At 41.3% G+C, this 27,500-nt stretch overlaps 1 protein-coding gene across 17 annotated transcripts in view; it reads right to left on the reverse strand.

The window, feature by feature from the left end:
• The window catches only part of LOC119590258 (hornerin-like), a 177,430-nt gene that overhangs the window by 74,337 nt on the left and 75,593 nt on the right, over positions 1–27,500 (reverse strand). For all 17 annotated transcript variants that reach the window (XM_037939044.1, XM_037939027.1, XM_037939052.1 and 14 more), the window contains exon 3: positions 16,388–16,424. The gene's annotated coding sequence lies outside the window, so the exon portion shown is untranslated. The remainder of the gene's footprint in view (positions 1–16,387; positions 16,425–27,500) is intronic.

Below are 27,500 nucleotides of genomic sequence, written 5' to 3' on the forward strand. Positions count from 1 at the left end.
TGTACTACGTTGACTGGGCCTCTCGTCACAACATACCTCCTTATTACAGGCCTTCGAGAAACGAGCCAGAGGACCACCTTGATGCCGTCAGCGCCTCAGAATGATCATGAACCCCCCCCCCTTCCCCCTTCCACCTCCTCTGAAAGTCTCTCCACCCTCCAACACCCCCCCCCCCCTTCCAACTCTGACCCACCCTATCCCTCCACCTATGCACCTCCCCCATCCTTCGGTACCAGGAACGAGGCTGCAAGACTTCCTGCATCTCACCTACGGGTCAATGTGAGCAAGGATCGCTAGCCTCCTTCTCCCCCCCCTTCCCCACCTTCTCCCCTTTCCCCCCGACCGCACGAGGGGTCACCCTTGTCCTGAACATAACGGAAACCCCTTCACACGTATCGAGGGAAAACCGCCCAATCACAAGCCACCGCGAGCAAGGCGAGACTGGAAGGTATTTTTCAAGAGTCATGTTCGACGTGAGATCACTGATTGGTTTGGTCGTCGAGTCACCTCACTCGTCACCTCATTCGGCCTTCACCTCATGATCTGCTGTAACACCGGTTTGGGTCGCTCATGAGATGCTCCTTTCAAGGACGGGCAGAGGAGGAGGAGGAGGAAGAGGAAGAGGAGGAGGAGGAGGAGTGGGAGGTGGAGAAAGAAAGAAGAGAGAAGGAGGAGATGGAGATGGAGGAGGAAGAAAGAAAAAGAAGAAGAGGAGGAGGAAGAAGAAGAAAAAAAGAGAAGATGGTGATTATGTTGTTGTTGATGAAGATGAAAATAAGGAGGAGCAAAGAAAGAAGAAGAAGACGAAAAGGGATAAGGAGAAGGACGAGAATAAAATCAGAAGAAAGGAGAAGGAGAAGGAATAGGAGAAAAGAAGAATAAAGCTCAGGAGGAGGAAATACCGTTAGGACAAAGGATACAGCTTGCGAGGTTCATCTGCTTTTCACAACAATAGATAAAAAAAAAACATCCCTTATGACCCCTTGACAGAAGGGCGTTTCGAAATGACTCCAGACTTTAACAGGTGGATGCAACTCTCCCCACCCCCCCTCTTCCTCCCCCAATACCCCTCTTTCTCCCCCTTCCCTCCTCCTCCTCCTCCCTCTTTTTCCCTCCTCCCCTTTTCGTCCCTCCTGCTCCTCCTCCTCCTCTTTCTCCTCCTCCTCCTCCTCCTCCTCGTCCTCCACCACTCCCCCTCCTCCTCCCTCCTTCCCCCTTCCTGAATGTTACGGAACCTGGTAAGCGGTATCAGAACAGAAACCTCCTTGGTATTACCGGTATCCTCGAGGGGGGGGGGGGAGGAGGAGGGGGAGGAGGAGGGGGAGGAGGAGGAGGAGGAGGGGGGAGGAGGAGGAGGAGGAGAGGAGGAGGAGGAGGAGGAGGAGGAAGAGGAGGAGGAGGAGGAGGAGGAGGAGGAGGAGGAGAGGAGGAGGAGGAGGAGGAGGAGGAGGAGGAGCAGGAGGCGCCGCAAACAGCAAGGCGACGGACGAGAGCGAGGATTTCCGGAACCAGACAAGTTCCGACGATTTTTTCCCCTCTGTCTGCGCTGTGCATGACTTGTCAACGCCCATGATCACGTGTGTCTGCGCTCATGATGCCATAAACAGACGCATGCACACGGATATGAACACACCTAAACACATATACACATGCATGCACGCAGGCACGTACATACACACACAAGCACACGTACAAGCACACGCACATACACACACACAACAGAGAGAGAAAGAGAGAGACAGAGAAAGAAGAGAAAAGAAGAGAGAGAGAGAGAGAGAGAGAGGAGAGAGAGAGAGGAGAGAGAGAGGAGAGAAGACCGAGAGAGACGAAGACGCAGAAGAGAGAGAGAGAGACAACGAGAGATAAATAGCTAGCTAGACACACAGATAGAAAAATAGAGAGAAGAAAAAGCAGAAGCGCCATACATACAAAACACACAAACATACAGACAGAGAAAGAAATGCACGACTCACAGAAAGAGAAAGGGAATGAGTCACAGAGCAAAAGAGACCGAGAGATTAACGCAAACAGCAAACAAACAGGTGAATCCACAAACAAGACCCAAGGCTATCTAATCACAAACAGATGTTACAGAATTAATGTCATGCGAACACAAATGCGACTCACGCTGCCATTACTAGGCTAGACTGGGCCAAGGTAACCCCAGGATCCATGCACATGTTGCATGACAGATACCTAAGAACAGTTATAGGGTAAAGGGAAGAAGTCACGGGCTATTTATAAAGAGGAGATCTGGAAAAATAGTTGAACGTTTTAAAGAACAAATGCCGTTCTGGGGTGAACAGTTTAACACGGATACTGAGACAGGTGCATTATATGACGTCATATCCTGCTTGCAAGCGTATGAGGGCGAGAAGGAGGTCAGGATCAGGGAGCAGGATGGGGGGGAGGGGGGAGGAGGATGAGGGGAGGGGGTGAAGGGGATGGAGGAAGGAGGGGTGAAGGGGAGGAGTGAGAGGGAGGGGGTGGGTGAGGGGTGAAGGAGACGGTGGGGGAAGGGGATGGAGGGGGAAGGAGGGGAGGGGGAAGGAGAGGAAGGGATGAAGGGGGTTGGGGGAAGGAAGAATGAAGGGGGGGAAGGGAAGGATTAGGGAATAGGATGGTGGGGGGAGGAGAGGGGGGAGAAGGAGGGGGGGGGCGAGTCACGTCTTTTCCTTCGAGTCAGTTGCATGGTATTTCATCCTCTTTGTGTATTCCAGTTGATGTTGTCATAGGGTGTTGCGGTTATTGAATGCACGGATGCACACGCGCACGCACGCACGCACACACACACACACACACACACACACACACACACACACACACACACACACACACACACACGCACGCACACACACATAAATACACATATAGACACATACGCTGACCTAACACAACACATACGAATGTACAAACACACGCAGACCTGGCTAAACATAAACACACATAAACACAAACACTCCCCAACCCACCCACTCGTCATCCGCCCACCCATTCCCACCCGCCCGCCCACCCAACAACCCACCCATTCCCCATCCGTCCACCCACCCACCCATCAACCCACCCACCCGCCCACCCATCAACCCACCCGCCCACCCATCAACCCACCCATCAACCCGCCCACCCGCCCACCCATCAACCCACCCACATCCGAATACACAGATCCTTAGCATGTGTGACCAGGGACGAGGCAAACAAAGGCATGGCGCTGCACATTTCGAACGATGCATAAAACTTTTGTGATTCAATTCCTTTGAGATAAAATAGAAGTTGTTAGGGCTTGTTGGAATGGATTTACGATGATCAGTATGAGTTTAAATTAATGTTATTTTATATAAATTATGGTTGAGATTGGTGTTTTTATTTATTTTTTTGTTTTTGTTTTTTTATGATAACGGTATATGTTTAGGGTAACTGTTTAGGATCATTGATGACAACGAAGAGAGAGAGAGAGAGAGAGAGAGAGAGAGAGAGAGAGAGAGAGAGAGAGAGAGAGAGAGAGAGAGAGAGAGAGAGAGAGAGAGAGAGAGAGAAAGAGAGAGAGTTACACTTTATATTCTTATACTGAATCATACTTCCTGCAGTCCATAATTATGGTCTTGTATATAAATTGTAGCAATTTCCAAATGGTAGTCATGAAGTACCAATACATACATACATGCATACATACACAAACACAAAGACACACACACACACACACACACACGTATATATACATATGTGTGTCTGTGTGTGTGTGTCTTTCCAACCATCTATATATCTATATAAAGCAAATCTATTTATCTATTTTTCCATTCCCTCTTACTTTTCATCTACTTATTCATTTATTCATCAATTCACTCACACTACGATTGCAACCACGATGCCCCGATCCAGCAAGTTCTCCCCCCCCCCCACCTCGCCTCGCTCTGTCTCCTCCCCTCCCTCTCTCCCCTACTCTTCCCCCGTCCTCCCCACTCTCCCCTCCCCCCCATTCTCCCTGCTCTGTCCCCTCCCCTCCCTCTCTCCCCTACTCTTCCCCCCCACTCCGTCTCGTCTCGATCCAGAGCCCAAGACGGAGCGGAGAGAGAGGGAGGCTCCCAGACGACCGCACCCTCAAGTCGAGGTGGTCGGTTCACTGAGCCCGGTTCGGTTTCGGTCCTTTTTAGGCGAAGCTGCTGGGCTCTCTTGGGCATAGTAGGTGAGTTTTTGGTTGATTGGTAGGTGGATGTTGTGTTGTTAAGGTTGAATGGGTTGTTGGGGTGTTGTTTAAGCGTGGGATGTTTGAGATATAAGGTGATTATTATAGTGATGCGTTTGCTTCCTGTGGGTGATGGATATCGAGTCCATGATGACCCGACGCGACCACCCGATATGGGCGAGAAATGGGGGCCGGCGAGGTCACACCGCGGGAAGGACGACCTGGCTGTTCTCACGTGTTGCAAGCTTGCAATTATCCCCTTAACAAGCAATGGCCGGCCACACGTCAATCAGCACGTGGTGTCGACCTTAAGACTCTCGTGTTAGATTCCGAAACGAGAGAATTTTCGCGGGAAATTATTTCCTTCGCTTTTGACGCCGGCGTGTCGCGTGTTGCAAAACTCCCTTCGCCTTCGGTCTCCGTGCATCGCGCAGCAACGTTGCAAAGCGGGATAAAGGCTGTGTTAGTGGTCGAGCAGCTTTATAATGAACATAATTGCCCCGTCACGAGAGATAATACAACAGTAAGGGAGGTTCTCGTGGTAAGATTGAGTATCTGAAAATTGTTCATGATGAGAGCTGTCCGCTGTTCATGATGTCTAGTGTTAGAGCGGGAAAGGCGGACATGATGTTGCAAGTAAGCTGTATGGAGCTTCAGATGCAAATGGCTCTGGCCTTTTTTCTCGCTACGTGAAGCCTCGTTAGCTTCTGCGAGCGGCAAGATAAGAAGATAAAGAAAGAAAAAAAGTCATAGTAATAGGGGAGAAAAAAGAAGATAAAAAAAACAAGAAGCAAACAAAACAAAACAAAACAAGAAAATAGAAAAAAAAGGGATAAAAAAAGAAAACAAAACAAAACAAACCAAGAGAGAGAGAAAGAGAGAGAGATAGAGAGAGAGAAAGAGAGCGAGAGCGAGAGAGAAAGAGAGAGAGAGAGCGAGAAGACAGAGAAAGAGAGAGAGAAACGAGACCCACCCACAGCACCTCCACCATTCCCCCCCCTCCCCCACTCCCTCTCCCCCCCCCTCCCCCACTCCCTCTCCCTCCCCCCTCCCCCCCTCAGCCTCCGACCTTCCTCTTGCCTCCTCCGGGATCGAAACTGCCGGAGAGGAGTTGGCCGCGAGAGGGCGAAGGTCAGCAAATAAAACCTGAGCTCTCACACCCTCCTTCGGGCGAGCAGCCGGCGACAGGTCGCACTCCACGCCCTTGACCAGAGACCTGAGAGACTAGGGTGGTCAGAGACTAGAGTGGAGAGAGAGGAAATAGACCAGAAACCAGAGGGACCAGAGGAATCGCAGACCACAGAAACCAGAGACCAGAAAAAAAACAGATAAACCAGAGACCAGAAAAAAAAAACAGACCAGGGACCAGAAAAAAACAGACAAACCAGAGACCAGAAAAAAAAACAGATAAACCAGAGACCAGAACCCCCCCCCCCCGAAAAAACAGACGAAAAAACAGAAACCAGAGACCAGAAAAAACAAACTAGAGACCAGAAAAAAACTGAAACCAGGAAAACCAGAGACCAGAGAAACCAGAGAGTGTGTTTTTACGTCGCGAAGCCTCCATGCAAAAAAAAAAAAAAAAAAAAAAAAAAAAAATAATAAATAAATAAATAAATAAATAATAATAATAATAAAAAATTATAAATAAATAAATAAATAAATCTTTCGACTGGGCGTGGCTTCGGTAATTAAGTTTTAAGTTCTTTGAATGAGTAGATAGATTTTTGGATTAGCTGATTTAATTAATTTATCTATCTGTTTATTTTTCTTTAAATTATTCGTTTTATTTGTTTATCTCTATCTATCTGTCTATCTATCTGTATATCTATCTACATATATCTATCTACCTGTCTGTCTATCCATTATTCACTTTTCTATTTAGCGATATATCTATTCTCGCGAATATTAGTTATCATTTTCTTATTTCTCTTCCAAAACCCAACTGTCCCTAATGACCTAAGCTAAAATTTCCCTCGAAACTAAAATAATAAAATAATAAATAATAATAATCATAATAATAATGATAATAATAATAATAATAAAAATAATAATAATAATAATAATGATAATAATAATCTCACACGAACACAAACTCTTAAAATGTAAAATCTGCCTGAATCGAAAACTTTTTTTTTCTTTTTTGCATTTTTTCCTCTTTTTCTTTGTACTTTTTTTTCTTTTTTGTACTTTTTCTTTTTTTTTTTCTTTTTTGTATTTTTGTATTTTTGTATTTTTGTATTTTTGCATTTTTTCTTCTTCTTTTTTTCGACATTTCCTGTTGTACTTCACAAGTGACCTCCATAAGCCTACGGGAGTTTCGAATGAGCGTGTCAAAGCAGGCGGTAAATGTTCGCTGTAAGAAGGTGGTCGTAAATTCCACGGGGCAAATGACCATTGCCAAAGAAAGACGAGCTTGTTTAATGGGAAAACGTGTTGTGGTCTTAGGAAGCTCCATTTATAATTTGGATTAGATACACGTTGGATAATGCACGTATACTTATATACTTATGCACATATATTCATATACTTATGCATATATATTTATATACTTATATACTTATGCACATATATTTATATGCTTATATACTTATAGTTATGCTTGCACACATACACATGCAAGCACGTACACACAGAAGCACGCACGCATGCACACACACTTACAAATAAATAAATATAGATAGATTGTGTGTGTGTGTGTGTGTGTGTGTGTGTGTGTGTGTGTGTGTGTGTGTGTGTGTGTGTGTGTGTGTGTGTGTGTGTGTGAGTGAGTGAGAGAGAGAGCGACAGAGAGAGAGAGAGCGACAAAGACGGACAGACAGACAGAGAAAGAGAAGAAGAGAGCGAAAGAGACAGAGACAGTCTGACTATATGTTCAAAGGGTGAAACAAGCAGTTGATATGAATCATGATAAAGATCGGAAATAAAGTAAGGCCGTGAATCTAGATCAATGATATCACCTGATTCAAGGTTCTGTCAAGCGCTCTCTCTCCGTAGGTGTGTGTGAGGCTGCATCTCTCTCTCTCTCTCTCTCTCTCTCTCTCTCTCTCTCTCTCTCTCTCTCTCTCTCTCTCTCTCTCTCTCTCTCTCTCTCTCTCTCCGTCTCTTTTTTTCTCTGCGTCTCTGTCTCTGTCTCTCTCTTTCTCTTTCTCTTTTTTCTCTCTAATTTTGTTTGTTTGTTTGTTTGTTTGTTCTCTCTCTCTCTCTCTCTCTCTCTCTTCCTCTCTCCCTCTTCATCGCCCTTTCCCTCTCCATCTCCCTCTCCCTCCCCCTCTCCACCCCCCTCTCCTTCACTCTCTCCCTCTCCCTCTCCCTCCCACTCTCACTCTCTCTCTCCCTCCCCTCCCTCTCCCTCACCTTTCTCCTCTCCCCCTCATTCAGCCTCTCCTCCCCATCCTAACATCATTGGCATTCTATCCCGCCACACGCCACATCACGTTACTCTTTCCCCAAACAAAACTCTATCTGGTCAGCTAGCCATAGTTTTTGAAGAGATTTAAGTTCCAGAATATCCCTTCTCAAAACGGTAAATCCTTTTGTTATATATATATATATATATATATATATATATATATATATATATATATGTATGTATATATATATATTTTTTAGGATACTTTAAACACCGGATCCTTAAACAACACTTTTAAACAACTCTATTATCAAAATATCCACAAATAACAAAGCACTCTGGAATATCCTTAAAAAAAAGCAAATTCTTTTAAATATCTTTAAACATATCCTTTAAAAACACCTCTAACCAGCTTATCCTTATATAATATCCAAAAACGGCATATGTTTATATAACCCAAAACAATATATCCTTTAAAAATACCCTTAAATATCATATCGTTATATATCCTAAAACATAAAATGTTTAAAATACCTCTAAACACCATATCCTTATATCATATCCCTAAAACAACATACCCTTTAAAAATATCCCTAAGCACCATATCCTTACATATCCCAAATCATATCCTTTAAAACATCTTTTAACACCATACCCTTATATATATCACCAAAACAAAATCCTTTTTAAAGAATATCCTTAAAAAGCAAAATCCTCCAAGAGACCAGACACACTATATTTCGCAGTCTAAGCAAGTGACCTTGTTTGGGTCTCACCTGACCTTCCTCTCGTCGACACACCCACGGACGGGTATTTAACTATCCACAACTATCAACACTGATTCACTTTCTCATATCCAAAGAAGGTACTAAATACTGGCCGTTGGATAAGCCATATAGGTTATTTTTAATCCATGGATAATGTATGGGTTGTGATATATGCTTGTATTCTACTGAGTGGAGTTAGTATGTATAGAGGAAATGCTTGTCTTTTCAGATTAATGTATGTATGAAGTACAGACGCTTGTATTTTCATCGAAATAGTTTAGTATATGTGGAGTAAATGCTTGTATTTTCATCAATTTAATGTATATGGAGTAAATGCCTGTATTTTCTCTTACGTGATACTAACGTGTGTAAATGTGTCAGCTTATGAAGGTATTAACGTATATTACATTACTCCAGTGACAGTTGTGAATTTATAAGTCGTATATAACCTGGTAAACAGTTATAAAGATACAGATATTGTTAGAGATATAGAGATCTATACTATTAGATATACTTAACTAAAAGAATAATAATAATAATAATAATAAGAAGAAGAAGAAGAAGAAGAGAGCGAGCGAGCGAGAGAGATCTGAATATGCATGTACGTGTGAATGAATAAATATACATACACATCTACGCGCACATACACACATTACTACATATATAGATTCGCGCTAACACGTATGGTGATACTGGACCTGCATATCAATACCTTTGCATGAATATTGCATGGTGATATTCTGCATGATACGTATTAATGCAATTCATGCAAATGGCTATTTAATTCCTCCTTATCCACTCTACTTAATTATCTATTTATTCATTTATCTCTGTTAATCTATTTATCTATCTATTGATTAATTTATGTTCTATCTACCCATTCCTCTTAATTACTGATCTTAGCGATGATATACTTCTGGAGGATTTTAGACGTAATGTAATTTTTAGTAAGAAATTGATAAAGTAAATGAAAAGAAATTACGGACGAAAAAACAACAATATTAACTGGCATAAAAACAATAATTGATTCATTTTCAACTTTTTTTTTTTTTTAATCATCTCCATTGTCATTATCATCGTCATTATCATCTCCGTCATCATTACCATAATTATCATCATCATCATCACCATTATCCCCATCATCATAAACTGAACGTAAAATTCACTGAAAAAATTAATCAATAGAAATAAAAAGCACGAACAAGACCCAAAAAAACAAACAAACAAACAAACAAATAAATAAAAACAGCAAAAAAAATAAACTTTATTTCTTTAGTTGTTCGTCTCATCGATTCGAAACCCGTTCGAATACTGATGATTATTCGCACACTCGAATGTCCGAATAACATATTTACTTTTCAGATTATTATCGCGAACAACCTGTCAGTCACCATATAATTATCATCACGAACCCTGTCATTTCTTATCACTTATCAATGTCACGTCAAGTGTATCTTGAAGAAGCATTTTTAGTGTTATTATAATTATTATTGTTATTATCAATATTATTGTTATTATCATTATTATTATTATATTATCATTATCAACATCATTATTATTAATTATTATTGTTGTTGTTGTTGTTGTTATATCTAATATTATCGTTATTATAATCATCATCATCATTATTCTTCTATTACCTAAATTGTTTTTATCATCATCATTATTATAAGTACTACTAGTAGTAATTATCATCAATATCATTATTATAAGTCGTACTGCTTATTATTATTATTATTATTATTATTATTATTATTATTATTATTATTATTTTATTATTATTACTAATTATCATTATTATTATTTTGGTTTAATATTACCATCATTGTTATAGAATAATAGGAGGAAAAAAGAGATGAAATACGCGGGAAAAAAGAAAAAGAAGAATATAAACAAGGAAAAGAAGAGGAAGAATAAGAAGAGGAAAAGGAAGAAGAGGAAGAGGAAGAGGAAGAAATAAGACTATTATATATTCCTCAGCGATCTCTTAAGTCGTGCGGAAGGGGGGAGGGGGAGTGGGTAGGGGGGGGAGAGGTCAAACGAGGGCCGTTCGTGATTTTCTTTCTTTTTTTTATTTTTTTTTTTAATCAAAATCCTGTCCTTAGGTTTTCGAAAAAGAGATTAAAATTAACGTTATTACCATTATCACTGTTATTTGCATTATTATCATTATGATTGTTATCATTATCATTATGATTATAACTGTTATCATTTTCTTATTACTACTACTATTATCATACTATTATTAGTACTTTTATCATTACCATTATCATAATTATTATTATCATCATCATCATCATCATTATTATTATCATTATCATTATAATCAACATTATCATTATCTCTTATTATTACTATTACTATCATTATCATTATTATCACTATCATTATTACTATCATCATTATCATCCTCATTATCCTTATTATCATCATCATTGCTTTTTTATTCCACTTTTATATATTTTTTATATTTTTATTTTTATATTATATATATTTTTTTTTTTTTTGCTTAAGATAGGGTAAAATAAACCACTCCCTCCAACGTTGCCAAATCTCCAACAAACTTTACCGAACTCCACATATGCTCAAGAAATTCCATTTTCCTAAGTCGTAATAACAGTCTTGGGACTTAAATCCGGGATTAAAGCAGAGAGGAAATTGGAAAGCGAGAGAGCATAGCAAACAAATCTCTCGCAGGTAATATGATGTTTGGCATATCTGCAACGCACCGAGTGATTGCTCCGGATTTTCTGCTCTGCGTTTGATAAGTTTTCAAATAAAAGGCTTTTTCCGTAATAATTGAGGTGATATAGATATGTACACACATATATAGGTATATACATACATATATACATACAGATATACATATTACGTGCATATATATATATATATATATATATATATATATATATATATATATATATATATATATATATATATATATATACGTGCATATATACATACATATAAATATACATACATACATGCATATACAATACACTCATACGCGAACATACACACATACATGCATACACACATACATGCATACACACACACACACACACACACACACACATACACACACACACACACAACAACAACAACAACAACAACAACAACAACACACAAACAAAAGAACAGGAAAAAAAGAAAAAAAAAAACGCACATCTGGCAACAGACCACATGACGTCACACCAGCGACGCCTCCTTCGCTCCGCCCCCTCCCCCACTCTAGCCCCGCCCACCCACACAGACACCCTTGATTAATGCCAAATGACACGACCAGATTAATCACCGCAGATTTAAAATCGTAGGCCCGTAAAGAAATCCTTCTCGAGATTAATCAGGGTGTTAAAGCCCTTCTTTCTCTCGCCCTCTGCCGCCCCTCTTGAGATGGCCACGCCCCGCCACGCCACGGGGGAAGGCGATGTAGAGGACCTCACGCCCCCGCGGGGGAGGGGGGATATGATAGGCGGGGATCTCACGCCCACCAATGGTATGTGAGATGGATGGGTAGATAGATACATAGATAAGCAGATAGACAGAGTGAGAGAGAGAGAGAGAGAGAGAGAGAGAGAGAGAGAGAGAGAGAGAGAGAGAGAGAGAGAGAGAGAGAGAGAGAGAAACAGAAACAAAGAAAGAGACAGACCCCCCTCCCCCCCAACAAAAAAAAACAGCCAGAAACAACCAAAACAACCAAACACAAACTCCCTCTCTCCCCTCCCCTTCCCCTCCTTCCCCCCTCCTCTTCCCATCCCCCCCTTCCCTCCTCCTATTCCCCCTTCCCCTTCCCCCTTCCCCTCCCTCCTCCCCCCCCTTCTACAACTCCTCTGACCTCCCCAATTCGCTCCTATTACCTCGCTCCTCCTCCGCGACGGTTTGAACAGCTGATGCCTAATGACTTATGAATTGCTGTTGATTGAAGCGGAGATGGCGATCGACGTAACAGGGGGGCAAGACAGTGCTATGTGCCGGGGGGGGGGGGGGGTCCATGACATACGGGTGAGAGTGGATAGGTAAGGAGGGAATAAGGGGAGAGGGTGATGAATAGGGGAGATAATGAGAGAGGAATAGGAGGTGAGAGTGGATAGGTAAGGAGGGAATAAGGGGAGAGGGTGATGAATAGGGGAGATAATGAGAGAGGAATAGGAGGTGAGAGTGGATAGGTAAGGAGGGAATAAGGGGAGAGGGTGATGAACAGGTGGATAGAAGGATGGGAGAGAAAGGGAATGAGAAATTGATAAATGATGGATAGGAAGACAGGAAATTAAATATGATGATACGGGATAATAAAAAAAAAAAAAACATCAATGTATAATGAATGAAATAGACGAGGGATTAAAAATAACGATGGAGAATGGAATGAAAAAAAACGATAAATAATAAGATGATAAAATAGACGGAAATTAAAAATGATACTGAATGAAAGGGGAAAAAAATATAAATAAGAAAAAGACAAAAATATATATGAAAGATAAGGCGTTTGTCATACGCCAATCACTCAAACTTAAGAATTTATTAAGTGCATTTGCCCACGCAAGAAAGTGTGTCTGGAATACCCAAATATCTTCAAGATTTAGCTAAGTCTTCCCTCAAGGTTGTGTCAATAGGAGGTGGAGGTGGAGGAGGAGGAGGAGGAGGAAGAGGAGAAGGAGGAAGAGGAGAAGGAGGAAGAGGAGGAAAAAGAAGAGGAGGAGAAGGAGGAAGAAGAAGAGGAGGAGGAGGAGGAGGAGCAGGAGGTGGAGGTGTAGGAGGTGGATGAAAATGAGAAACAAAAGGAGGAAGAAGAGTAAAAGAATTAGAAGAAAAAAGGAATAAAAAAGAAAAACAAGAAGAAAAAGCCGAAAACTAAAACGAAGAAAACGAAAGAGAGAGAGAGAGAGAGAGAGAGAGAGAGAGAGAGAGAGAGGAGAGAGAGGAGAGAGAGAGAGAGAAAGAGAGAGACAGACAGACAGACAGAGAGAGAAAACAGGGGAAAAAAAGGTGCCTAGCATCTCTTTCAGCATCAGCCTCCTTACTAGAGCGCAGATGACCAGCTTTCCTGCGATACGTTTTCCGCAAAGGATTCCTCTCCGTCGTGTTAAACCTTCTCTCCCTCTCGTCACGACTCTCGAGCGGTAGTCACGCCTCGCCCTCGCTTTGTCTGTGCGTGTGTGTAGGGGGGGGGCGGGTGAGTATGTATTTGTGTGTGTGTGTGTGTATGTGTGTGTGTGTGTGTGTGTGTGTGTGTGTGTGTGTGTGTGTGTGTGTGTGTGTGTGTGTGTTTTGTGTGTGTGTGTGTGTGTGTGTTTCTGTTCTCTCTTTCTCTCTCTCTCTCTCTCTCTCTCTCTCTCTCTCTCTCTCTCTCTCTCTCTCTCTCTCTCTCTCTCTCTCTCCTCTCTCCTCACTCACTCACTCTCTCTCTCTCTCTCTCTCCTTCTCATTCGCCACTCTCCTCCTCCTCATTCTCCCCCTCTCCCTCCTTCTCCCCTCTCCTCCTCCTCTCTCCCTTTCTCCTTCTCCCCTTTCTCCTACCCCTCTCCTCTCCCCCTCCCTCTATCTTCAAAAGACCCCCTTTTTATTACTTCAAAAAGCAAAAAAAGTAAAAAAAAAAAAAAAAAAAAAAAAAAAAAAAAATTAAACTCAGTTTTAATTCCAAAACCGGGCAACACACGATCCAAGTAATTAATATGAGATGGAGAATCCTCTTCACAAATTAGGAGCGTTGAAAGCGAACGATATGAGATGAATCGCATTTATGAGACGAACGAATTCCCTCTCTTAATTCTTTTTTTTTTCTTTTTTTCTTTTAAGTTCGACATTCCCTCTTTTTTTTAACCCCTCGTGTTCAATAAAACTTCAAAGCTCTCGTGTTATTAAAACTTCGAAGCTAAAGATTCTGAATATATACTTCAGAATGCTACTAATATTAATAAAACTTCAGAGCTACAGACTCCGAATATATACTTCAGAATGGTACTCATAGTAATAAAACTCAGGTGCTAAAGATCGCTCAAGATTCAGAATACATACTTTATGATGTAATTCCTTTTCATAAGCTTGGTATCATGTCCCTTGCAATTTGAATCAACATGTCTTGTTGCAAAAAATGTATATACGATAAAACTGATGAAGTAAAAAAAATATTTTGAAAGAACTGAATTAGACGTTATATCATCAATCTGTAGATATGATTTTTTATATGAGCTATATAACTGATTATCAGTATTGCATTAGGGAGATTATAATATAAAATTTATGAAATAGATACGAAACAATATACTTACGAGGGTTCAGTGAACGAGAATACGAAAAATATTTTATAGTATATCGTATAAAAATTATTTTAAATGACAATATTTATAGAAATAGAGAGAGAGAGAGAGAGAGAGAGAGAGAGAGAGAGAGAGAGAGAGAGAGAGAGAGAGAGAAGAGAGAGAGAGAGAGAGAGAAAGTAAGAGAGATGAGAAGAAAAAATGAGAGTATATGAAGAGAGTAGAGAGAAGAGATAGAGAGAAAAGAAAGAGAGATGAGAGAGATAATAAGAAGAGAGAGAGAGAGAGAGAGAGAAGAGAGGAAGAGCAGAGACGAGAGAGAGAGAGACAGACAGACAGAGAGAGAGAAAGAGAGAGAGAAAGAGAAAGAAAGAAAGAGACAGAGACAGAGACAGAGACAGAGAGAGAGATAAGAGAAATGAAAAAAACATCAAAGGATACGCAATAAAAGAAAACGTGACAAAACAAAATCACTTTCGATCAAAAGGAATTGATAAAAAAAAAAAAAAAACTCAGGACATTTGAAATGGAGGAAAAAAACACAATTCTCAAAAAAAAAAAAAATTATAAAGAATGAAAAGATAAAGATAAACATAGGAAAAAGAGGAAAAAAAAGGAGAGAGAGAGAAACACATAAATGGAAGGATTATAAGGAATAGAAAAAAATAAATAAATAAATAAAAAGCGAAAATGGACGTACAAGAAAAGAAGAAATAAAAAAGAGAAACACAAATGGAAGCATAAAAATAAAAAAAGGTAAAAAAGGTAAAACAACAACTGAAAAGCGAGAAAAGAGAGAAACACAGAAATAATAATAATAATAATAATAATGATAATAATGATAATAATAATAATAATAATAATAATAAAGTAAAAAATAAACAAATAAATACATAAAAAAACAAAAATCGAAAATAAACGTAGAGGAAGATTTTTTTTTTTATAAATCACAAATAGAAGGATAATAATGAATAAAATAAGATAAAAAAAAAAGCAATAAAAAAAAAGTGGACGTAGAGAAACGCACACACACACACACACAAAAAAAAAAAAAACAGAGATAGAAAAAAAAAAGGAAGATGAACAATGAAGAAGATCGAGTAAGGTACCGTTAACCAGAGAAAATAAAAGAAAAAGAAAATAAAAGAAAAAGAAAAAGAAAAAGAAAAGAAAAGAAAAGAAAAATCTTATACCCACCCTCTTCCGCTTACCCCTCCCCCCTCTCCCCTCCCCTCCCCCCTCCCCCCACCTCTAGGGCACGATTAGGTGAACAATGAAAATGGAATTGATATAAAATACTTTGAAAAGTGAGATTAAAGCGTCATTCGTTACCCAATTAAAAGAAATGATAATTATATGAATAAATGAATTAGAAAGAGGAAGAAGAGAGAAATGAAATAAGCGAAAGTGGATGTAAAGACAAAAGAAGAAGAAAGGGGAAGACGAGCAATGAAGGAGATCGAGTCTATATAAACAGTTAATCCGAACGAAAAAAAAAAAAAAAAAATTGCCTAAAAAAAAAAAGATCGTGTCTCATCCACCCCTTCCCCTACCCCCCCTTCGAAACCCCTCCCTCCCTCCCTCCCCTCCTCTCCCTCGCTCCCCTCTCCCCACCCCCACCCCTCCCCCCAAAGAAACAATGGCTTGCGCCCAACCAACTGAACGACCTCGAAAAAATGGCTCTATTACGAGATATATGCTAATGGGGGCCTTGATAATGGTCTAATCCAGATGTGATGACCATTAATAACTTCCCCACCTCTCCTTCCCCCCTTCCCTCCCTTCCCCCTCCCCCCCCCATTCTCCTCCAGATGGACGTCAAGATAGAACTTACCTTTTTAGTTGAAAAAAAAAAAACTGGGCGGAATATTCTGAAAAGAGAAAGAAAAAAAAAATGAGTGAAAATTGGCAGGTGAAATGGCAATGTGGGGGGGGAGGGGGAGAGGGGGGTAATTATAATTGTGGGGGTGAAATAGGCAAATAGGGTGAGGTAATTGGCTGGTGTGATTAATTTGGAAAATCTCAGAAAATTGGAAAAGGTGTTTGTCGTGGTATCGTGATATATATAGTGTGATAATTATGTATTGTTTATGAATAATTATGTATGATTATATAATTATATAAGTCATGGTTATACTATGATTTATATAGAAATATAGACAGACAAACAGATGTAGATAGAGCGATAAATAGATAAAGAGAGAGATAGATAGAGAGAAAGAGAAAGACGGAGATTAAGAGAAAAAAGCGAGAGACAGACAGACAGACAAGGAAAGAGAGAGAGAGAGAGAGAGGGAGAGAAAAAGAAAGAGAGAGAAACAAAGAAAAAGAAAGAGGAAAGAAAGAGAGAGAAACAGAGAAAAGAAAGCGAAACAAAGAAAGAGAAAGAAACAGAGAGAAACAGAGAAAGAGAAAGAAACAGAAACACCGAAACAGCCATCCACCAGCCAAGAAACCGCACCATATCGAACTGAAACAATAACACCAGGATACCAATTCGCCTCATTGTTCATCACAGAACCAATGTTTTTTACCTTTGCCGTCATTCTGTTTTCTCTCGCGCGAAATTCTCGTCAAAAACAACCGCTTCACCGATCATCACAACAGTCTTTTCGCGACGGGAAATCACCGAAAGAAGATAGCTTCATTGTGTGAATCGCCGATCGAGGGTCGCAATCCCACAATTAGCGAGGGTTTTCCCACACGCGACGGGGGGGGGGGGGGGCAATTATTGAATGAAACGGCAGCGGATAGATAAATAAACGAAGAGAGAGAGAGAGATAAAGATGGCAACGGATAGATAGATAGATAATAAACAGAAAGATTAATAGATAGATAGACAAGATAAATAGATAGATAGACATAGATAGACATAGGTAAACATAGATAGACAGATAAACATATAGCCAGATAGATAAACATAGACAGACAGACAGACATACAGATAAACAAACACACAAACCTTCGAGTGTTCTGCCATTTCCTATGTAACGCTTTTGTGCTCAATGATTGGTTCATGCCCTGTTTTCTTTTTTTTGTTTGTTTTTTTTTGTTCTCCGAGATGTTCTTTTCAGCGTTACAGCGCCCCGTCACGCCCAAATTACCGCGCGTCACGCCCCTCCCCTCCCCTCCCCTTCCCTCACCCTTGGTTCCACCCCCCGCCCTCTCGCCTCTCACGCCCACAGGGGGTTTTAACATCTTCACTCTCCTTCGTAATGGCCATGGCGGCGATTCCGAAGATGAAGCGAGTTGCTATTAGTCATTTCTGGAAAGGGGGGAGGGGAAGTGGTGGGGGGAGGGGAGGGGAAGTGGTGGGGAGAAGGGAGGGGAAGTGGTGGGGGAAGGGAGGGGAAGTGGTGGGGGGAAGGAGGAGAAGGGAAGGAGGGGTAGAAGGGTAGAGTGAGGGAGGATGGGGGGGAGGGGAGAAGGAGGAAGAGGAGGAGGAGGAGGAGGAGGAGGAGAAGGAGGAGGAAGGAGGAGAAAGGAAGGAATGTTTGGGTAGACAGTGTAAGGAAGGACGAAAGGGGAGGAGGGAGAGGGAAAAAAGAGGTAGATAAAGTATGGGAGGATAAAAGGGAGAAGAAATGAAGGAGAAAAAAAAGAAAGCTGAGAAAGGAAAAAGGAGAAGGAAGAAGCAGGGCAAAGGGGGAAGAAATAGGAAGGAAGGAAGGAAGGAGGAAGATCGAAGTAGGAAAGGAAGAAAGGAGAAAAGAAGGAAAAGAGAAAAAAGTAAAAGAATGAGAAAAACGCAAAGGAGTAAAGGAGAAGAAAAAAGATGGAAGAAGAGAAGGAAAGCCAAAGAAGAGGAAAACCAAGCAACACCCCGTGCAGTCGATTGCAAGCCGTCCCGAGAACGAAGGCAGCGCAGTCAGGCGAGATCAGGGAGGTGCAAACGCATGAGAAAAGTGCAAACACACGCTACCAAGGCAAAGGCTGCACCGGCGACCTCGTTCCAGTCGTTGACTGTCGCAGCCTCCGTTCCCTCGACCGAAGGCTGCCTTCACGGGCGAATCGCCGTGCAACTCTGAGTGTCAAGGGGGGAGGCGGGGTAGGGGGAGGGGGGAAGGTGGAGTGGTCAGAGGGGAGTCCGTTATGCTGGTCGCGGGTAGGAGGACCGTGGAGTGCTTGGAGAGGGGATGTGGTGGTCGTGGGTAGGGGGTGAGGGGGAGGTGGAGGGGGCGTGGGAGGTGGGGGGGAGTGGAGGGGGAGATGGAGGTGGAGGTGTAGGAGGCCGAGTAGGGGGGGGGAGCTACAGGTGGGCGGAAGGTCAAGGAAAGTGGGCGGGGGTGGGGTGGGGAGTGGGTGGGGGAGCAAGAGGTAGGCAAGAGTAAGGGGGTGGGGGTTAAAGCTGCTCTGTTTGTCGCTACTCCACGCACAGTTTTTGCCCACCTGTTTGCCATACCCTCCGGAGAGTATCCACTGCACATTTCTCCACTTCCAGATTTCCCAAAATTCCCCCCCCCCCCTACCTACACGTAGCTAGCGACCTTTCGAAGAGGACTGCATTATTCACGGATCGAGGCAGCCCCAAAGGCATCTCAGATTGCAGTTTCCGATAACGAGAATCGCTTGAATGACATTGTTAGTGGTAATGGATGGTTACGGTTCACCCAACTGTTGTTTTCGGAGATCGTGACCTTCCGTGACCTTTTGTGACCTCCGGAGTACCTTTTACAGTGTACTTCTGGAGGGTGGGGGAGTGTAGGGGGGTGGGGGGAGGCAGGAATCTTTGTTCTCCCCGTTCATGATCACTGGTTTTGTACACTGCTGAGAGAAGCGATTAAATACCCACTTTTTTTTTATAAGCTGACAATGAAAACTATTCATCCCTCCCCCTCCCCCCATGTGTCGGTGATTTCTTCTATTATCCCGAGGTATAAAACGCTTAATTAACACTTTTTTTTTTGTATTTTTCATCCTCGTAGAATGAACGAACTCCCATCTGGTGATAGACCTTGAGACGAACTCGTGAGACAAAAGGAAAAGGAGAGCAGATGGGGAGGAGGAGAGGTAGGAGGGAGGTGGAGGGTGAGGGGAGGAGGTTAGGTGGAGGGGGGGGTGAAGGAGGGAGGAGAGGGGAGGGAAGGGAAGGGACTGTGTCTTGAATGTTTCTTTAACTCTTTTAGCTTCATTAGTCTCAGTCTCTCTCTCTCTCTCTCTCTCTCTCTCTCTCTCTCTCTCTCTCTCTCTCTCTCTCTCTCTCTCTCTCTCTCTCTCTCTCTCTCTCTCAATGGATCCACCTGTATATATACATACATTTTTCCCCAAAATCCTATTTTCATGGGATCCCACCACATAACATCTATTTTATTAGGCAACACTACGCAAAACAGGGAGTACGATATAGTTCAAGACTCGAGGACTTAAATACACAGTATTCACGTTCCACTCCAGCTCCTTGGTTAGACATCGAAGACCCCTTTTACTACTGTGGACGAGTCACTTGTCTTTTCTCTTCAGGTTTTAAAAGATCGATGGCTGTTAGGACATCAGGGTTATGTCTGATCTTTATATATATATATATATTATATATATTATATATATATATATATATTATATATATTATATATATATATATATATATATTTTTTTTTTTTTTTTTTTTTTACTTTATATATATATTTTATTTTATTTTTTTACTTCATTTTATTTTTTTTCGGTTATTATTGTTGGATCATTATATTGTATAATGGTGTTTGATTTTTTTGTGTGTGTTTTTTTTCGGTCTCTTTTGTATTGGAACCTTGTTATGGCGTGGTGTTTATTTTTGTAAAGCTGTTGAGAGACTTTTAAAAATATATATATTCTCGGTCAGATAGAAAGATCTGATTAATATTTATTTTTTTTTTTTTATTGTTATTGTTGGATCCACCTATTTTATGCAGTCGTGTTGCTATGTTTGTTATTGCTGATATGGCAAAGATGTTGCAAGTCACTGTTATGTTCTCGACCTCACAAAATCACTGGAAGTCTCAATGCGTTTTCAGTCCAATGTCTTTGTTTTTGTCGATTTTTTGCTCTTTCATTGAAGTATTTTTTTTTTTTTTTTTGAAAAATTGTGGTTTGATATTATTGCATGACATTGTGACCTTTGCAAGTCACGTATTTTCATCTCGGACAGACAAAAAAAAGAAAAATACCGGATCCTTTATTGTTTATTATTGTATCATTGTTATTGTTTTGACAAAAAGGTAAATAAAAAAAATACGGTGACTTTTGAACGCTTTTCTCTTAATTTCCTTATTGTTCATTATTCTTAATCCTTTTATTATTCCTCTTACAACGATGGTGATATCATCAGTAATCATGAATATATAATTCCTATCATTTCATATTATCAAAACCTGTCCTCTTGTAATATAGCTCTTGTGGTGACAATCTTATTAAAAATCTCTTAATTCCTATCAATTTTATATCACCGAAACCAATTTTTAATGAATGACAAAATCTCCCTTGATATTGCTCCCGTAGTATTAGTAAATGGAGCAAGAAAGTGTCGTAAATCAAGCTATGTTACATTAAGAAGAAAAATGGGTATCCCTAGCCTATGCACAAACTAATATGAAATAATGGACGAAGCGGTGTGGAATAGCGAGGAAAAGCAGTTCGTACCGTAATCACGTGTTAACAGAGAGAAGCGTTCAGGTCCTCAGTGACTAGTTGTAAAGGCAACGATTGTCTTTACTGACTGAACGTTATAACGAAAGCGCATATTGACCGATAGCATGAAAGTACCACGAATGAGTGAATGGATTTTTCCTGTTACCGTCGATATTCCACAAAGGAACGAACAGTCCATCGGCAGATTTGAATCAGAGCTCGAGGTATGCCACCCTTCCACCCGTTCGCTTCGAGGAGGATAACGTAATTAAAAAAAAAAAAAAAAAAAAAAGACAAGAAAAGAAAAAAAACAAAATGACTCAGATCTAAGGGGGGGGAAAGAAAAAATATATTGTATCTGAAAAAAAAAAAAGGTATAATGTAAACGCTAAAATAAATAAATAAAAAGTGAATCCTTGTCAATCAACTAAAAAAAAAACATTGATAACAGAACTAAAGCAAGAGATACATCTTCATTTTACAGCGAGTAAAAAAAAAAGACGAGATTTATCAATAAAACCCAAACACGGCTATTCCAAGAACAGTAAACAATCTTCTTTTATTTCTTTTTTTTTTCAAGGCAATCAGTACCAACAACGCTAAGAATGCGAGTGGCAATACTGAGGCATCCTGAGGCATCCTGAGGCATCGTGAAGGATTCGCAGCCCGCATTCTTGACGTCCTTTCACGATCAGCTGAGCTCGTTAGTGAGAGTGAGTTAGAAGTGCCTCGTACATGCAGATAATAGGAGGAGGGAGGGAGGGAGGGAGGTATATACAGGTAATGAAGACGGGGGGGAAAGGGGGGATGGGGGGAGGCTACCTAGGTCCGTAGCAGAGTTAAGAGGGGGGGGGGTATATACAGGTAATGGAGACGGGGTGGGGGGAGGGGGTAGGTTTCCTAGGTTCTAGTTAAGAGGAGGGGGAAGGAAGGGAGGGGGAAGAGGAGAACGTTACCCGGGAACGTAACAGAGAGCTAAGAGCGGGGAGAGGACGGGAGGGGGGGAGGGAGGCGTTAATTCTAATGAAAGAGTCAATAAAGTCATAATTTAATTACCCCCGTTCGATAATGGAGCAAGCGTGATGTCATTTTGTCAGGAAAAATACAAAACATATAGAAAAAAAACACGGATTATTCGCTATTCATTATAATTGGATTTTCTGTCGTGAACTATTTTACTTTGCTTAGATATTTTTTTTTCTCGGAAGTTAGGAGTAGATAGATGTAACTGCTAAGTAATTGATAGAAAAAAAAATGATTGAGCAACATCTAAATGTGTCAAAGTTGCATGTTGCGAAATTCTATTGCAACTGATCGATATGCAGTAACTAAATAAGATTATGTTTTATGGTGCTTCTTTGGGTGAAGAGAATTTTAAACATTCGGTATGGAAATCCATCGTTAAAAAATACATAATATGGAGTACACACAAAAAAATCAATAGGGAAATGGAAAGGTTGCATATTATTGCCAAACGACTTTCATATATATATTTTTTAATTTGTGAAAAAGCATCTATATCAGATTCTCTCTCTCTCTCTCTCTCTCTCTCTCTCTCTCTCTCTCTCTCTCTCCCCTCATCATCTCTCACACAACCAACGCACACCACGCACGACTCACCCCCACAACCACACACACCACACACACACACACACAGCACACACACACACACATACACACACACACACACACACACACATATGCACCCCTTCACCCCCTCCACACACACAACCTCCCTCCCCCCACACATATATAATCATTCCATCTCTTTGCTCATTATATAACCTGCATCTTTGAATAATTTAGTCAACAAAGGTGTTATTTCCTTAAGGAGCAAAAGCGAACAATTATTCTTATATAATTTCTCGGTTTCTTCACTGGGGAGATCGTCGCTAAATACGGGTTGTGCAAGAGAGGCGCCTTCATTACTTCCATTGAAACGTGACGAAAAAATTTTAAGCGGGAAGGTCACACCTGCATATAATTATCTGGTAGTCTGTGTCTTTTTTGTCTATTTTTTTCTATATTATTGTTCGTTTTATATATTCACTTTGTTTCTCTGTTTATTTTATTTATTTATTTTTTTTATCTTATCTATCACTTTCTGTTTGTTTTATATATTAACTTTTTCTGTCCTGTTATTTTTTTTTTATATATCTGTCTACCAGTTTATCTTTTCGTTTTGTATATTCATATGTCTGTCTACACAATCATTTTATCATTTTCTTTGTCTATCTATTTACTGCCTCTAATGATGTTTAATGTTTATAGAAATAATGTCGCTAAAAAAACACCTGAGTCGTTAATTTCCTTTCCGTAAGTTCAGTATATTAATTATTTTTAATAATGATTCTCTTATCTGTGTTTAACTCAAGCGCGTCGAAAAAATGTAATGATTTTCTCTTCTTAAACGAAAAGTTCAGAGCACTTGAGAGAAAAAAAAAAAAAAAAATGGGTTAGTAAACATTGGTATGTTTTATTTTTTTTTTTTGCATTTTTATATACCAAACGCTTTCCTCAACAACAACAACAAAAAATAAACTGTAGAATAAAAGATAACAGATAAATGTCCCTTTTTATAACGAAAACAAACATCAAAATCTTCCTTTACTAACAGCAACAACAACCAAAACAAAGAACCCCATAAAAATACATATATTCTTCAAAAGGAGGAAGCTGTCACCATAGTCCCGGCGTCGACGTCTCGTTCTGTCTCGCTCTTTCTCGTCCAATCTCGCGCAAGACGTCTATGTTGACAGGCCGTCTCTAAGGAGTTTCTCGTCGGTGTGAAAGGCTGCTGGCTGTCCCTCAGCTGACAGCACGGGGGGAGGAGACGTAAAGGAATAGTCATTTCCTCTTTCATGTGTGGTGTTGGCAGAGTGTGATTGGGGATTGGGGGGGGGAGGGGAGGGGTGATTAGGTTGGGGGTGAGTGGTGTGAATGGGTGTCGAGTGGTAGCGGGTGGGGGCGTATGCGATTCGGTTGGAGAGAATTAGAAGTAGATACAGAAGTAGGGATGTTCTTTTTTTTCTCTCTCACTGATTTTCTCTTTTTCTTTCTCTCTCGCTTACTCCTCTCTCTCTCTCTCTCTCTCTCTCTCTCCTCTCTCTCTCTCTCTCTCTCTCTCTCTCTCTCTCTCTCTCTCTCTCTCTCTCTCTCACTCTCAAGCACACACTCGCTCACCAGTCTCTCAGTCACACACACACACAACACACACACACACACACACACACACACACACACACACACACACACACACACACACACACACACACACACACACACACACACACACACACACACACACACACACACACTACACAATATCTGCGACACCCATGCATTCCCAGCCGTCTTAATTAGGTGATCCCTTTGACGTGGACTGAATAAACCCAAATATTTCTCTCCCGACCTACAGAGATACGCGCCAGGCAGATTCCTCACTTACGCACATCTGATTTAACCGGAAGAGGGAACGTTAAAGACAGGGCGGGGGCTGACAAGCTTCATTAACATTCCTATCGTAACTTCAGTCTGTTGGAAAGGGAGGGAGGAAGGGTGGGAGGGAGGGTGGGAGGGAGAGGGAGGGAGGGTGGGAGAGGGAGGGAGGGAAGGAAGGAAGGGGGAAGGAGTGAGAAAGAGAGGGTGGGAGGGAAGGAAGAAGGGTGGGAAAGAGGAAGGGAGGGTGAGAGGGAGAGAGGGAAGAAGAAAAGTGTGAGGCAGACAAGATAAAGGGGATGGGAGAGAGAGAGAGAGAGAGAGAGAGAGAGAGAGAGAGAGAGAGAGAGAGAGAGAGAGAGAGAGAGAGGAGAGACAGAGAGAGACAGACAGACAAAGAAAGAGATAGAGAAAGAAAGTACAAAAAAAAACAAACAATAGAGCGAGAATAAAAGACCAGAAAGATACAGAAAACACGAGAAAAAGAGAGTGAGAAAAGAGAGAGAGAACGACCTCAACAGAGAGCACAGTTAAAGCCGCGACGACCCAGAATTACAGACGAGAGAATACACCAGCCTCTCCCCCCTCTACATTCACCCCTCGTCCTGCCCTCGGGGAGAGAGACTACCCTCTTCCCCTCTCTTCCTCCATGAGCTGTGATGGAAAATCCTTGTCTCTGTCCACACGGCAGATGAGGAAACACGACCCGAGGGGGAATTACGCCATGCATTCTGAATGACCATTAGTGCATGGCAACAATTGTCTTACGGCGGTGTCTTACTTGAAATAAATGGATATTTTTTTTCTTACTTCATTGGTGTCTTTCATCGAAATTTTAATAATCGCGTAATTAAGAAATGGAAATGACTCGATCCAGACAGACAATTAATTAACTCTATGCAAACCATTAGATTCACCATCACGGAAATGCGGTTGAAATAACTATCCCTGTTTTCCTTCATCCAGATAGACAGAAAACTAACCTCATGCACTTTGAATGACTTTAATAAAACCAATATTGTTACAGTAGTATTGGCAAAATAATTAACGGCATCTTTATCATCACCTTTAATCGCCATTACAATCAATATCACATCATCACAGCCAGAAAGAGTGGGAAAGAGAGAGAGAGAGAGAATGAGAGAGAGAGAGAGAGAGAGAGAGAGAGAGAGAGAGAGGAGAGGGGTGGAGAGAGAGAGAGAGAGAGAGAAGAGGAGAGATGAGGAGAGAGAGAGAGGAGTGAGGAGAGAGAGAGAGAGAGAGAGAGAGAGAGAAAAGAGATACACACACACACACACACACACACACACACACAACACACAACACACACAACACACACACACACACACACACACAACACACAGAGGGGAGGGGAAAATAACAGCAGAGAGACAAGAGAGAGGAAGAGAGAGAGAGAGAGAGAGAGAGGAGAGAGAGAGAGAGAGAGGAGAGAGAGAGAGAATGAGAGAGAGAGAGAGAGAGAGAGAGAGAGAGAGAGAGGAGAGAAGAGAGGAGGAGGAGAGAGAGAGAGAGAGAGAGAGAGAGAGAGAGAGAGAGAGAGAGAGAGAGAGAGAATGAGAATGCGAGTTAATTGATTTGGGTGATTAATCATCCTGAATCCTTCCCACTGTTAACGTTAAACATTTAGATGTTTATGTTAAATATATGTTTATGTGTTAAATACGTATATATGTTACTTATCTCTCCTAACTTGTTTTTGGATATAACTTTAATTAAACACTCATCCTTTATAATCTTCACATGCCTTATTTATCATCAACACACCACGTATTCTATTGGTTTTAGATATATGTTCGTTGCATATTCATGATTCTGGTTGCTACTACCCTCTCCCTCTCCCTCCCCCTCCCCCCTCCCCCCCTCCCCCTAATCTCTCACTTCCTTCAAAACCGGATCTATATATAAAGAACAACGAATCGCAAACTACCTAGGCCCTAACAATGGTTTGTGAACCCCCCCCCTCCTCCTCCCCTTAACCTCCCTTCCGTCTCTCCCTCCTCACTTCTCCCTTTTCTCCCTCCTCGCTTCTTCCTTCCCCCTTCTCTCCCTCTTCACTTCCCTCTCTCTTTCTCCCTTTCGTCTTCCCCTTCCTTCCTTCCTCCCTTTTCCCTTCCTCCTTCCTCCCCTAAACCTCCCTTCCTCCTCTCCCTTCCCCTTCCCTCCTTCCTCCCTTCCCCTTTCCCCCTCCCTCCCTTAACCTCCCGCCTCCCCAGCCACGCCCCATGCCCCGCCCCTTCGCCCCGCCCATCACACGCGTACGCACCCCGGTTATTAACTCGGCGTCGCGGGAGTATGAAATCACTCTCCCATTCTCTTAAGGAGGGTGTTGGGGAGGGAGGGGGGAGGGAGGGAGGAGGGAGGAAGGGGGTTTTACTATAGAATCGCGGGTTAAAGGTTAAAGGTTACAACACTTTTTTTTCTTCTTTTTTTTTTGATCGCGCAGGGTGGGTTCGATTCTGCCTGGGAATACGCGTGTACCTACGCATATATATATATGCATGTATGATAACGATATTAATATAGCAACGAAAATGGTAATAATCATAATGACGGTATTAGCAATGATAACGACAATAATAACGATACCACTACTTCTACTACTACTACTACTACTACTACAACTACTACTACTGCTGCTGCTGCTGCTATTGATACTACTACTACAACTAATGATAATAACAAGGATGATAACAACAATAACAACCACAACAAAGAAAATAAAGATGAAAGTTTAATCACATCCAACACCTTCGCATTTCCACACGCCGTCAGTACGCTCTCTTACACATTACAGAAGACCGGACCAATTACTATAGCCTGTGATTAGCGTGTTTCCTTGTGCTTGAAACCGCGATTATGTCTAATTATCACTATGATTATTGTGGGAG

This window comes from Penaeus monodon, chromosome 3 (assembly GCF_015228065.2).
Source record: "Penaeus monodon isolate SGIC_2016 chromosome 3, NSTDA_Pmon_1, whole genome shotgun sequence".
In the NCBI taxonomy this organism is placed as follows: Eukaryota; Metazoa; Arthropoda; class Malacostraca; order Decapoda; family Penaeidae; genus Penaeus; species Penaeus monodon.